We start from the raw sequence: 7,232 nt of genomic DNA on the forward strand, positions 1-7,232 counted from the left end.
GGCTTTAGCGTAGTTGAATTCAGCAAAAATAAAAAAATAATTTTTTACAAAAAATATACAAAAATGTTTTATATAAAATGTATGCAAAAATGTATTCTGTGACCTAAAGAGCAAAAACATTTGCATCAGTTCATTTGTCTGAAATAAACATAAATTTGATGTGTTATCAATTCTTAAGGGGAAAAAAAAAAGCAAGCATCAGTTAAAAAGAAGTATCAGCGGCGCCTGGTGGCTCAGTTGGTTAAACAAATGTCTGCTTTTGGCTCAGGTCATGATCCTGGGGTCCTGGGATCCAGCCCTGCATCGGGGCTTCCTGCTCAGCAAGGAGTCTGCTTCTCCTGCTGCCCCTCCCCCACCCCTGCTCTCTCTTGAGCTCTCTTTCAAATAAATAAAATCTTAAAAAAAAAGAATTATCAGATTAAAAGTTATAGAATGGAAAATAATGGCAAAGGTTGAAGTTTGCTGGTCATGTTATTGTTTTGGCGAAAATCTGATGGAAATTCATAGCTATCACACACCAAGTAAAATGTGCAAATATTTTCTCCTTTCGCTTATTCTTAGAGATATGTATGCTCATGCTCTCTGGGGAGAAAATTCTTCCCACCTATGAAACTGCTCAATTTATCTGGAGAACATTTTTACCTGTCTCCTTTTTCTCACTATGATGCATACTGCACTGTTTCCTTTATTAAGAGCTTTATCTGAACTTAAAAAAAAAGTTTAGAATTAAAATGGGTGCCATCTTCTCTTCCATCTTTTAAATATTGAATTTAAAGACTGTTCTTGATCTTGTCTCCTTAAAATATGAATGAAATTGTTAACTAGCTTTTTAAAAATATTTTTAGTTCTACTCTGTGTGGCTTTGATTTTTAAAACCATTCACTATGCAAATCAGGTGAATATAGTCCTTCAGAATTCAATTAAGCGATTACGACAAAAACACAAATCAGAGGTGAATACTTTGGTTAATAATCAGGTTTTCAAGAAATTTTTACATGTAATAAGTAACCAACTCTCAGACACTTTTTTCCTTTACTAGAGTCTGTTTCATTTTTACTTTCTACTCTCTTTTGCATATTTTCAATGCCCTCCTCGAATGTATTTTCTCATAATTCAGATTTCATTCTATAAGAATCAGAATCCCATACTGATTAATAAGATAGTTTGGATTTTACCTTCTTGATTTTCTATCTGGCCTGGCTCAATGGACTAAGATTAAGAAGAAAGAAAAGCCCAAGCCCTACGACTTCCCTCTTTCCATAATTTTTATAATCTCAGTTTCATTTCACTTGACTGCAAACATGCACCCAAGAAGAAACACTCCTGTTCAGAGTCAGCTCAATGCCAAGATACAGCTGACCCCTGGAGTGACAACCCCAATCCCCATTTATCAAGGGTTTTCAAATCACTGAGATAGTATCTATACCTATATTGACACATAGGTTCCAGTTTCATGAATTTTATGCATGCATAATAAAGTTGAAACATTTATTAAAGATGCTGAAAAGCCCAATAACATTTCCGGGTGTTTTTTCCTTATCTGTAAAAAAACTATCTCCACCAAATTAACAGTAAAGTCTTTTTCATTGTTAATGTTCCATGATTCTATATGCAAAGTAAAGAATTAGACAATTCATAAATTATTTGCAATTTTCTGTTAAGGCTTATTATTCGATTTAAGAAAACTGTTTACACTGATAATCAACTAATCAAAAATATTTGTTAATTATACTGTATGCTCAACAAAATGACATTAGTAGTTATGACAGTTAAGCTTCATTCACAGTCACCCTGAGGCTGGGGAACACCCTGACTGTGCAGATGCTCCTCACCTCCAAGAAATCTCTGGTGCTAATAGTGATTGTTTCAAATACCACGCAGCACTAGCCTAATATCAGGCTTGCTTTAAGAGGCTGGCTCATCTGAATTTCCTGCAATTTGAGGTCTCATAATAACAATTCTTCCATTTCTCTGGAAGTCATGTTCTTCTTTCTCCTTCCTTTTCCCTGATCCACTTTTCCAAAGAATGAAAACCAATGCTCATTTGGTCTTCCCATATTATATTCTTATTACATGAGTAATGATGTTCACAAAATCAATTGTGCCTCCTCATTGCCATCTTCAAATTCTTTCATCCAACAAATTTTTTTCCAGCTTCTTTTTTTTTTTTAAACCATAAGATACCTAGGAATAAATCTAACCAAAGAGGCAAAGAATCTGTACTCAGAAAACTATAAAATACTCATGAAAGAAATTGAGGAAGACACAAAGAAATGGAAAAACGTTCCATGCTCCAGCTTCTTTTTATATGTGCAAACCTCACACCAAGGAAATGCTCATGAGTCAGCCATAGTACTTGCCCTCTGTGATCTTGCCTGCTAGGGGCAAAATAGAAGATAGAAACTGTGTAGATCTCATTCACTGTCATACCTTTTTCTTAGTTTCCTTGGGCTGCTGTAACAATTTACCACAAACTAGGTAGCTTAAAAGAATAGAAATTTTTCTCTCACAGTTTTGGAAGTCAAAAGTCTGAAATCAAGATGATGAAGGGCCATGTTCTCTTTGAAAACTCTAGGGAAGAGACCTTCCTTCCCTCTCTCAGGTTCTGGTGGCCCCACATGTTCCTTGGCTTATAGCAGCATAACTCCCATGTCTGCCTCTGCGTTCAGATGGATTTCATCCCCACATGTATCTGTGTGTCCTCTCTTCTCCTCTCATAATGACACTAGTCATAGGATTTAGGGCTCACCTTAACTAATTACATCTGTGATGACTCTATTTCCAAATAAAGTTCCATACTGAAGTGTCAAGTAGACATGAATTTTGGGGGGACACTACAACCCACTATAGTCCCCAACTCCCAGAATATTTCTTAGAACTCATGTTTAGCATAGAATACATGGCAATATTTAATAAATATTTTTTCAATAATGAATGGATCACTGGAGGAATAATTAATTAAAGTGTTAGGGGAGCCCATTTGAAGAGCACTGACTCCAGTCCAGACTGGGTCAGAAAAGGCTCTCAGGAAGAAGTACCCTCCAAACCAATGATTTTTAGGATGATGGAGGGATAAAGGGAGGGATGAAGGAATGGGGACAAGAGCAAAGAGTGTCAGGCTGTGTGGACAGCACATACAGAGACCTGCTCAAAAGAAAACATGGGGCAGTCAGGGAATTGTGGTTGGTGTGACTGCAGGATGGAACAGCCAGGTGGAAGTGGTGAGGACTCATCCATGAAGGGTCTTGTAACACACACACACACACACACACACACACAGCCTTTTACCTTGTGTCCCCCAGGAACAACCCTTTGGCAGTTCTAAAGTTAGAGATGAAAGAAGCTTCAGACCAGTGGTTCTTAACTATTGGAGAGATGACCAGTTGCTTTGAGAATCTGATAAAAGCTGTAAATTCTTTCCTTAGAAAAATGCACATATTTGCAAACAGAAAATTTTGAGAATTTGAAATATTGGTCTATGAGCCCCATGATAATAATTCTTAGCCAAGACTAGCACTGGGCAACTGTTCCTCAGACCTGCTTTTGCACAAATCACTTGGCTCTAAGAAGGAACCTACTGCAGAAATTGAAATTTTAGGGAGAAACTGACTTGTCATTGGTCATCTATGAGAACCTAAAAAACTAGGGATGAGATTTCCTTAAGAAATTTAGTATCTTGGGGCACCTGGGTAGCTCAGTCAGTTGAGTGTCCAACTCTTGATTTCTGTTCAGGGCATGATCACAGGGTCCTGGGATCGAACCCCACGTCAGGCTCTGTGCTCAGCATGGAGTCTGCTTCTCCCTCTACCTCTGCTCCTCTCCCCTCTCATGTATTCTCTCTCAAATATGCTAAGCGAAAGATAATTATCATATGATCTCACTGATATGAGGAATTTGAGAAACAAGACAGAGGATCATAGGGGAAGGGAGGGAAAAATGAAACAAGATGAAACCAGAGAGGGAGACAAACCATAAGAGACTCTTAATCTCAGGGAACAAACTGAAGGTTGCTGGTATGGTGGGGGGTGGGAGGGTTGGGGTGGCTGGGTGATGGACATTGGGGAGGGTATGTACTACGGTGGACGCTGTGAATTGTGTAAGACTGATGAATCACAGACCTGTACCCCTGAAACAAAGAATACATTATGTTAGTAAAAAAAAATCAAATAAATAAATAAAATCTTAAAAATAAAAGAAATTTAGTATCTTATCAGAACACCTAGGTGTTAAGTTTGTTCTGCAATAGTATAGTGCTATTGTTTTCAAAGTGAATCTCTCTGGTTTGTATTTGTATAATGCGTAATAAAAACAGAACCTACCTCCTCGTGTTGTGGTGATGGTTCAATGAGTTAGTACAAATTACGTATACCTGGAACATACACTCAGAAATGTCAGATTATCATTATCTTTATAATTCTCCTGAAATATTAAAACTTACGCTAACAAGATCCAAACCATGGGGACCTAAAACTGACATCATCTTTTCATACTCATGCAACGTGATCTGGAGCTCAAAGGTCTTTCATGTCCTCAGAATGTCCCATGTCTGATTAAAATTCTGCCATACTCTACAGCTGGCTGTAAAGGCTGGCAAAGATTGTTCCCTAGAAGAGCTCAGCCTTGGCTCACTTCAAATCCAGGGGGTTGGCATAAGAATGGCCTGGCTTAGAGCTCAAAACTGATACTAACTTGATGTGGGCTCTGAGTTCCTGTATTATCTTCTAAAGTCTTTCTTGATGTTACTACATGGCTCTAGAAGCTCTAGACTGTGCAGAGAAATGGCTCCACACAACATAGGCACTTATCTGGTTCTGGTGTGCCAAAGGGGTTGACTCCTTTTTCATTTTTGTCTCCTCTTCCCTTCCCTCCTCCTCCTCCTTCTCTTCTCCTTCACTTCCTTTTCCTTTTTCTCTTCCTTCTCCTTCCCTGCCTTTACCTGGGCCTTCACCTTTACTTCCAGCTTTGCCTCAGGACCTAGATCCTTAGGCCTAGTTATTCTTTGGTTGTTGTAGCCCAAAGATCCCCAAGTCAAGGACCCCTTCTCCCCCCCATATACAATATAGTTCAAAGCAAATCAGCTCTTATAGGACTGCTTTCTCCCCCTTCACTGAAAATGGGGTACTTTGAAGATCACAGGTTCATTGGCTCTTTGATGTGTGAGTCCATATGGGCTTGTTATAGATGTCATCCCATAAGTCATATTCAAGGGCTTGTCCCGAATGGGATGGACTAGCATGCGGTGGACCTGCAAGCAGGTTCTTGAGGGCAATTATAGAAATGTCACTTAGTTGCTCATTTGATCCCTCAACAAATGCTCTCTAGAAAACCTCTTCAGGTGAAGGAAATTCTTTAGAAGATGATGGCTTAATGAAGCTGGTGACTGATATGATTTTAAAAATAATTATCTGGGACTATTGTAGAGCTAGACCAAATGCATAGGCCAGTCCATCACCTTCTCCTCTTGTTCCTGTGCAGGTGGCCAGATAGTTGAGCTACACCCCTTCCCTCACCATCTCATCACCCAAACTCCTTATATTCATCCCTCAGGTCTTAGCAGAACTGCTATGGGCTGTCAAACATGCTCTTCTAAGCATTCCCTCAGATATGGGAAGTGATGCAAAGGTCAGAGGTGCATATGGCTCAGGGGAGTCCTATAGACAGGGCGAGACTCCAGACTGACAGTAAGGCAGATGCTTCCCTTGCTTCAGCTGAGCGTATGAACATGCAGACATGGGAGATGTGGGTAATGCTGCTGGCAGGGAAGCAAAAGCAGGTATCTTGTCATAAACACAGAGCTACTCCTTCATTTGGTCCACTTCATTATCACCTTTGCTCTCAGGTTCTACTGTAGGTGCCAAGCAATATGTTTATGACATTTACTCCTGGTTGAGGCCCCAAATGATCAGGGTCCTCATTGAACTGCAACCCCAGGCCCTCCTTATGGGGCCCTTCACAGGGGACTGTGTTACTTCCATTTATTTACTTGGCTGCCAACCCAGAACAAGAAAATTAGTTCTGGTTATGAACCTATTATATGGTAAGCCCACCTTCCATATGTCATTAGGGAAACTCAATGCAGTCAGCTATTATCACCATTCTAGAGAGAAGATTTAGGACATGCTAGTTAGTGGCAAAGCTGAGAAGCCAACATGAGTCTATCCAGTTCCAAAGCCTTTCAAATATATTTGGCTGTTCTCTTAACTGCTCTGGTGCCACAAACGTGTAAACCTTGAGTCAATAGCTGAACAAAAACTTTAGGGAAGCCATCAAGCAGTCAGGGGACTCTAATTCTATTCTTGATTTTTAAACAAACTTTGCAGATCTGGGTGCCATTTCCCCTACCCACTCTGCAATGTGGTCAGCCCTCAATTGCTAAGAGAAATTAGAATAATTTTAGGTATAGATCATCATAAAATGATAATCAACAGGGTAGAGGCATCTAATTCCATTACATAATATTTTGAAGTAGGAAAATAAAAGTTGCTTATATTATCCTAAAGGTTATACTGTTAAAAAAAAAAAAAAAGGTTAATACTGTAACTCTCAAGTAGTTACTTTTGTCTGTCCAGGAAGTAGAAGGACATGTCTATATCACATAGTATAGAATAGTAACTAAAGAATCAACCTGAAAATTTAATTTCATTCTTTTAGTCCCTATCTCACAGACTGGAATGTGAACCTTCAGAATATCTGAGGGCTAACTATTAAAATCTATACCATCATTCATCCCCCAAAAGCAGAGTGAGGCATAATGGGATGATCTAATTAAGTACATTAAACTAATTAGGAAAAGGATTATGTTGTACATTTTCTTTTTAGTATTAACTTGAGACTATTAACTAAAATGCGTTAATAGCAAAATAAAATATATAGATACATCTCAATCCATCAGCTGTAACACCAAACAGATCAGCAGATATAACGTATGGAAATAAAAAATATATTATCACATTCCCTAAGAATTTAAGGATAACTTTTTTCTTCAGTTTTCTGTTAATATGGCATAAAACTATCCAGAAACTGAGGTAATGCCCCTAAAAGTTGTTTTAATAGTGGAACAGAGCATTTTTAATCTTTTTTTTTTTCAAAATCATCCCACAGTTTTCAATAGGAATATTTTCAGTATTTACATATTTGTTTTGCAAATGTGGACACATTTCTTCCCATTGGGTGGTCTATTCAGATTATGTCCTATTTTTGACATAGCTGAAAATATTGTTAATATCTTCATC

Source organism: Leptonychotes weddellii, chromosome 8, assembly GCF_054177405.1.
Source record: "Leptonychotes weddellii isolate Sample4059 chromosome 8, ASM5417740v2, whole genome shotgun sequence".
NCBI lineage: Eukaryota > Metazoa > Chordata > Mammalia > Carnivora > Phocidae > Leptonychotes > Leptonychotes weddellii.